Here is a 7,241-nt window from a genome sequence, read left to right on the forward strand (position 1 = left end):
ATGTCTTTAGATTTTCTTTTATAAAAATCGAATTGGCAACTTTGAACAAGAATTAAAATCATACAAGTCAAAACGCGGCTAAGACGTCAGCCTACTGTTCTAGGGTTCCTGGATCGAATCTGGACGACCATCCAAGAAATTTTCATGGGCGGTCGGTCTTGTTTCTCGCCAACTGCTCGTCCCATTCTGAGCCTGACTGATTCACGATAGGTATGAGGAAAAGGGTCCTCTTTCCACAAGACTAAAAGAGCCTTAAAAAATTAATAAAAAGTTCAATATAACAAACATTTTAATTTGAATTTTAAATATTCCATTGCGATAGAACACATTTATTTTTAAATATTGTTCGAAAGCGTCGAATTCTGTTATTCTTCTTCTTTCGATTTACTAAGCAAGAAGCAATATGAATAATTCTCACGATTCTAAAAAAAGGCGTGATCGTGACGAACTCTCAATTGAGAGAGTCCATCTTTTAAACCGGAAGTTGGTTTTCCATCCGAAAGATATGCTTGATGACGCAGAAAAGATTCTCCTCAGGAAACATCGAAATATTCATAGCAAAAGACGGACGGGACGCCAAAAAATTCGTAAAAGCACTGGATCTGAAAGAGGAGGGAGATCGAGAAGAAGAAATATTGGAAAAGACAAGAAAAAAGTTCGATTTGTATTTAGGAAAAGCAGAAATAGAAAGAGACGAACATCCAAACCAAGAAGGGGGTTAAAAAGATCACGCAGCAAAAGCAGGAGGAGGGTTCGAGGAAGAAAATAAGCGTCCATAAATGAAAACGGTCAACGGGAATTGCTAGCTTTTTATAATCTAGTGAGGAAACGGCTCTTTTCAGAGCCATTTTATAATGGTAAAGAGTAATTCGATAATATCATAAAGTACTCAGCAAATCACTATACATATAACTAACACCTTATCTTTGCCGAGAAATATAATTTAATTTCAAACAAACGTTTTCAGCCTGATTCACAGGCCATCTTCAGGTTGAGAACCAAATTTGAATTAAAGGATTCCATTAATGGAATACAAAATTCAAAATTAAATAAGCAACGGAATAAGATAAAAATAAACATTAAAAATTAAATATTAAACAACCAACGGAGTAACAAAAATATAAAAATGTAAAAAAATGTACATAGAAGTATTAAGAAATATAATTACTAACACATCCAATACAATTACTATTTTGACTGGTTAGAGCTCTTATTAAATTTCTTAACTATAAACTTCCATGCAGAGGGAAGACTTTCTGCATCCCTCGCATTTAAACAGCCTTCCTGTATTTTACTCCTATAAATCTGCAACTTTTCAGCTGTCAACGCCAAAGATGGGGAAGATAAAGGTTCTACGATGGTTGCCTCAAGCCATTTGACTACAGATCCCGGTGTTTGTGCCATTTGGGACTAGAGCTGATAAAAGTAAACAACTGGTCATCATGAAAAGACATACTTATAACAAAGCATTAATGGATTACATCGAAAAGACAGTGTGTGAAAGTGTCAACAGCAAGATTATTGCAAGTTTTGATAGAAGGGTCAGGAAACCAGAGATCTATAACTTTCCAGAGCTTTGCCTTTTCTAAAAAAATGCAGGAACCCTAGACCTGGAACACCTAGGTTGTTTGCTTTCGCTAAGGTACTGTACATAAAACCGGTAAAGAAATAAGACCAGTTGTAGAGAAATGCAAGGGTCCCACGTTTGTATTAGAAAAGAAATTGCATGAATATTTACCCTCCCAGCTGGACACGGATACTCTAGTTGCGTGTGATCCTATTAAAGTGGTCAAAGATCTGCAAAATATTACATTAATGGAAGATGAAATTGCAACTGTTTTCGACTATGAGAACATGTATCCTTCAGTAAAGATAGAATCATACGAGGAGGCAATCTTGAATTTCTTATACGGCAAGAACTCGGAGTTGCTTAGTTATACCGAGGAAGTAGAGGGTATGGCTAGATTGGTGTGTCGCGAATCTTGTTTCATTTTTAATGGGCAGATCTACAGACAGAAGAGGGGTCCCTGTGGGAAGCCCGCTCTCAGAAATCCTATGTGAATTGGTGGTTAGAAGACTGGAAAGAACAATTTTTCATGGTTTTAAGAGGGATGTCATTTATGTTAGCAGATACGTTGATGACCTACTTATATTATGGAGAAATAACAGCAGGATTAAGGATTTTTTGGATAAGATCAATGATAACAATAATGGCCTTACTTTAAGATTGGAGCAGAAGAGTTCATTGGATCTAAATTTTTCTAGACATCGATATTAAATTTAAAAAAGGCCATCTGTCCACTAGCGTTTTTAAACCATCCCACAGCCGATTTTATATTCCCTCCCAATCCAAGCATCCGTATAAATATAAAATTGCAGCTTTCAGAGAAGAAGGACATTTTTGTATTGTGAAACAGTACAAGACAGAAGTACAGAAATAAATAGAATAATGAGCATGGCCAAGACCCTAGATTACCGAAAAAGCGCAATTCTAGGAATGGTTAGGAAGTATGAAGCGAACAACAAGAAAGAGTCTTTTAAAAATGCTCCCACTGGAATCGTAAAATTTACATATAATGAAAGTATGAATAGCGTTATGAAAGAGATTGCTCTCAGAAAAGGTTCGAGAATGCTTATAAAAAGGCCCCTAATTTATACAAAATCTTAAGAAATGATAAGGATGATATAATGTCAGAGGAGAAAGCAGGGATTTATAGAATTCCTTATGAAAATATGCAATTGGTCATTAAAAAAGACTATATTGGAGTAACCACCAGGAGTTTGAGACTTTGAATCAAGGAACATAGTTATAATATCAGAAAGGAGTCTAATGCAACAATTTTGTCCCAAATGGCGCAAACACCAGGATCTGTAGTCAAATAGAATGAGGCAACCATCATAGAACCTTTATCTTCCCCATCTTTGGCGTTGACAGCTGAAAAGTTGCAGATTTATAGGAGTAAAATACAGGAAGGCTGTTTAAATGCGAGGGATGCAGAAAGTCTTCCCTCTGCATGGAAGTTTATAGTTAAGAAATTTAATAAGAGCTCTAACCAGTCAAAATAGTAATTGTATTGGATGTGTTAGTAATTATATTTCTTAATACTTCTATGTACATTTTTTTACATTTTTATATTTTTATGTTTCTCCGTTGGTTGTTTAATATTTAATTTTTAATGTTTATTTTTATCATATTCCGTTGCTTATTTAATTTTGAATTTTGTATTCCATTAATGGAATCCTTTAATTCAAATTTGGTTCTCAACCTGAAGATGGCCTGTGAATCAGGCTGAAAACGTTTGTTTGAAATTAAATTATATTTCTCGGCAAAGATAAGGTGCTAGTTACATGTAGAAAAATTCGATAGCTTTTTAACGAATATTTCGAATTGATGCTGTTGTTTGTACAGTAAAACCTCGATTTAAGGAGCTAATTTATGCAAGAAGACATCCATGAGAGGCGAAAGTCCGTCATATAATAAAGGTGGTTTTTGAAAGGCGTGTTAAAAAATTGACAAATTACAGTAGAGCGTCGTTTATCCGAATCAATTGGGGACAGATGGTTCGGATAACCTATTTTTCGGATAACCGATTATGTACGAAAAAATACGTTAACCTATCGTGTTGAAATTTTTCTCCGTTGCGTGTCGCTTCTCGTTGAATTTTCGTCGATGCTAATATAAACTTTTTAAAATAATAATCGTGGCTATTATATCGTTAAAAATTATTTCTTTATTGTTTACAAACAAAATAAATATATTGAAAAAAATAATAACAAAAAAATTTATACTTTAGAAGTTATCTAGTATCAAAAAACGTTCGATTCAGCATGACATACAGTCCTCGGAAAAACCACACACAAAAGTGTCAGTGCTGCCAGCTAAAACACATACACAAACATAAAAAATATTGGAGTAGCTCAAGATAGCTCAAGCCACAGCACTAGCGGAAATTTAAATTTGCCGACTGGAATTCTTTCGGATAACCGACGTTTCGGATAAACGACGCTATACTGTATTTAGTTTATCTGTTTTTATCTTACGTAGATACATTTGTGTAATTAAAATGATGTATGTGTAGGTTTCTAAATGTATTATTGCTTTAGTTCTGAGACTAATAATCAGGTATATGATCTAAATCGAAATAAATAAACAAACTTTTTTCATTTTTTTGGAAAATACATTTTAATTCTTAATTGTATATAAGTAAATAAATAAATAATGTTATTGAAAAAATATATATATGACAAAAACACAAAAATTTTACCAAAGTAGGAAAAACCCTTAAAAATTTTTTATTCTATATTTTTTCAAATGTAATTTATGGTTACAGCATCTTATCCTCCCTTTCTTCCCATCAGTTGTCAAGTGGATAAAATTAAAGAAAAGTGGAGAAGTTTAACCTTAGGCCTTTTCTTCATTTGTTTTTCCTTTTTAATAAGCCAGGCCCACAATGGGATGGCCAGGTGGTGAGGGACGTATCCCGGACGAACAACCGAAAAATTCCTGGAGTTTTGAGACCCGTCTAATGGCCAAGTCGGTTAATGTGGGCCCAATATCGTTCTCCTTTATACATGATTGCAATAAAAGCTTTTTTTGCTTAAAACAGCTTTTTTGTCTAAGATAAAAAACGAGCATAGTTTGTTTTGGGTGTTTTAAAATTTGATATGGCCTTTTTAATATTGGATGGATGACCGACATGACTCTCTTGTTAACAGGAAAAGTGTAACGTACAGGGGCAAGATACTAAAATCAAGAACGTTGTGCATCAAGATCTAAAAAATTTCAACCAGGCATTGTGACGATGTCACAATAAATAATTGCTCGTTCTAATTTAGAGTTAATTTTTTGTAATCTATGTATAAATAGTTATAATAGTTTTTAATCGTATAATCCAAAGTAAACCTCAAAAATCTATTTTATCAATGTTTAATAATGTTTTATCTGCGTTTTCAAATAGACATGTCATAATCATAATGTAAGAGATAGGGATTGTATACCGGTTTACCGATAAATTGACAAAAAAACATTCGGTAAACTTACCGGTAAATTTTTGAAATTTACCGGTAATTCGGTAAATGAAAAATTCATACTAGAAATTTTTATGTAGAAAATATTGTGTTTATAGATATTTAAAAGGGCTAAAGGGACATTGAAAAAAAAAACAGATAAGTGTAAGCAACAATATACCTAATTATTAATTTTATGTGAGATATTTTTTGTTTAATTTTAATTTAAACTTTCTTGGGTTTGAGAGGCACTGTAAATTGTACAGAAAGCTCTAGTTAGCATATGTGATTTGTGCTCTGCCGTTTTTTGAGATTTTTAAAGGTTTAAAATCTTTACAATCAACGTTTTTGTTAAAGATTAAGTAAATATTTTTTTTTTTTAATATTTAAAAATAATAATACGTAAATATTTCACGTACTTTTTAAATTAATAGCAATTTTGAATACACCACATTATGACAGGACATTAAAGCAATATTATTGCAAAATAACATTAAAATTTGTACCTTAAATAAATTTTTTACTTCTAACAACTGTTTAAAATAATTAAATACAAATATTTATTACAAGATTCTAACATTATGCCTTACGATTGTGCAAAATATGTATTATTCTAACCTTATTTTCGTGGGGAATCCCCATTACTCTCACGAAAAGAACTTTCTTTAATTTTAGATTGTAGAACCCGGTGGAATAGCTTACTAAACATGCTGGAAAGATTTTTATTACTTAAAGATGATGTCCGAAAAAGTCTAGAAACTTAACCTAACCCGGATTATTTTGTACAAAAATTAGATCAAAATTAGGAGATAAGACTTTAAATAATTTAAGTTTCTTGAGAAGTTATTTTTTAAAAAATGGTAATCAGTAAAATGGTATTAGGTACTATATATTATTTCTGTTTTATTTTTCTGTATTATTTTATTTATGTTTCTAAAAGTTATTATTATAGTTTGTTTAGAACACTTTAATTTTTATATTTTTTATATTCTATACCTTTGAAATAGAAAATGTGAAATGGAAATCAAAATTACTTATATTTTTATCACCTTAATTTTATTTTTCAGGAAAAAAATTTACCGGTAATTTACCGGTAAACCGGTATTTTAATTTTCATTTACCGAATTACCGGTAAATGAAAAAGTCGGTAAATTTACAATCCCTAGTAAGAGATATCTGGTAATTCTTTACAGAACTTTTGTTAACATTTAAAAAACTTATTTTAATCAATATATTCTTATATTACGTGTAACACTAATTTAGACACTTAAAAAGTCGAAGAAGGTGAGTGATTAACACCCCTCTTGCCTTACGCCCAACATTGATCATAAATTGTTTTTTCCTCCACATGAATGCAAAGAATAGATCATACTTAGCATTTTTTTTGTTTTAAAAGTTAAAATATCTCTGTTAGTTTTGAACAAATTAAGCTTTTAGAGGTGAAATATATACAAAGTAACCTTCCTCCATGGTACTGTACTGTACATCTAATGCTGCATTTACCAATCGTGCAGAATTATGTTCCGAACAGTGTCTAATTTAAGGACTTGTTATAATGTGTGACTGAATTAAGTCCATTAAAACAGTAAAAAAAGGGATGATTTCAAATTTTCTTTTTTCAACTAAGGCTAAAATTGTTGACAAAATTAACAGTTCAGATAAGTTTGTTACTTGTTAATCCTGAATTTTGTACTAAGTAACGTTCCATAATCTGAAGATGGCTGTTAAAGAGGATTGAAAACGTTTGTTCTTATAATAAACTAGCAGACCCCGCCACGCCTTGTTGTGGCTCAAAATGTATCTATTATAAATGTATAACACTTCCCCAGTGGGGGAAAATTTTTTCTTATTGTACATTCTGTTGACGTACCCTATTAAAACGCAATCAAAAACGCAAAAACCCGCATCTAAAATAGTTATAATAGAAGCCAAGTTTTTCACAGTAAGTCTTAATCCTGTCCCTCTCCCCCGCGGGGGGAATATCGAAAAATCCCTTCTTAGTGTACATTCTGTTGACGTAATCTATTAAAACGCAATCAAAAACGGAAAAAACTGCATCTAAAATGGTATAAATAGAAGCAGAGTTCTTTACGGTAACCTTTTCCGTAAGGCTTACCGTAAAGAACTGTCCATCCCCCATGTTTAACGGAATAATATATAGCCTATGTCCACCCTGAAGTTCCATTCTAAATATTGGTGAAAGAATTTTTGAAATCGGATGAGTAGTTTCGGAG

General features: G+C 32.1%; 1 long non-coding RNA gene across 1 annotated transcript in view; it reads right to left on the bottom strand.

The window, feature by feature from the left end:
• The window catches only part of LOC111640920, a 21,029-nt gene continuing 13,788 nt past the window's right edge, over positions 1-7,241 (bottom strand). Inside the window, exon 3 of the long non-coding RNA XR_002759332.1 lies at positions 1-251. This is a non-coding gene — a long non-coding RNA (uncharacterized LOC111640920). The remainder of the gene's footprint in view (positions 252-7,241) is intronic.

This window comes from Centruroides sculpturatus, unplaced genomic scaffold (assembly GCF_000671375.1).
Source record: "Centruroides sculpturatus isolate CEXI.00-Female unplaced genomic scaffold, Cexi_2.0 scaffold1104, whole genome shotgun sequence".
Taxonomy (NCBI): domain Eukaryota; kingdom Metazoa; phylum Arthropoda; class Arachnida; order Scorpiones; family Buthidae; genus Centruroides; species Centruroides sculpturatus.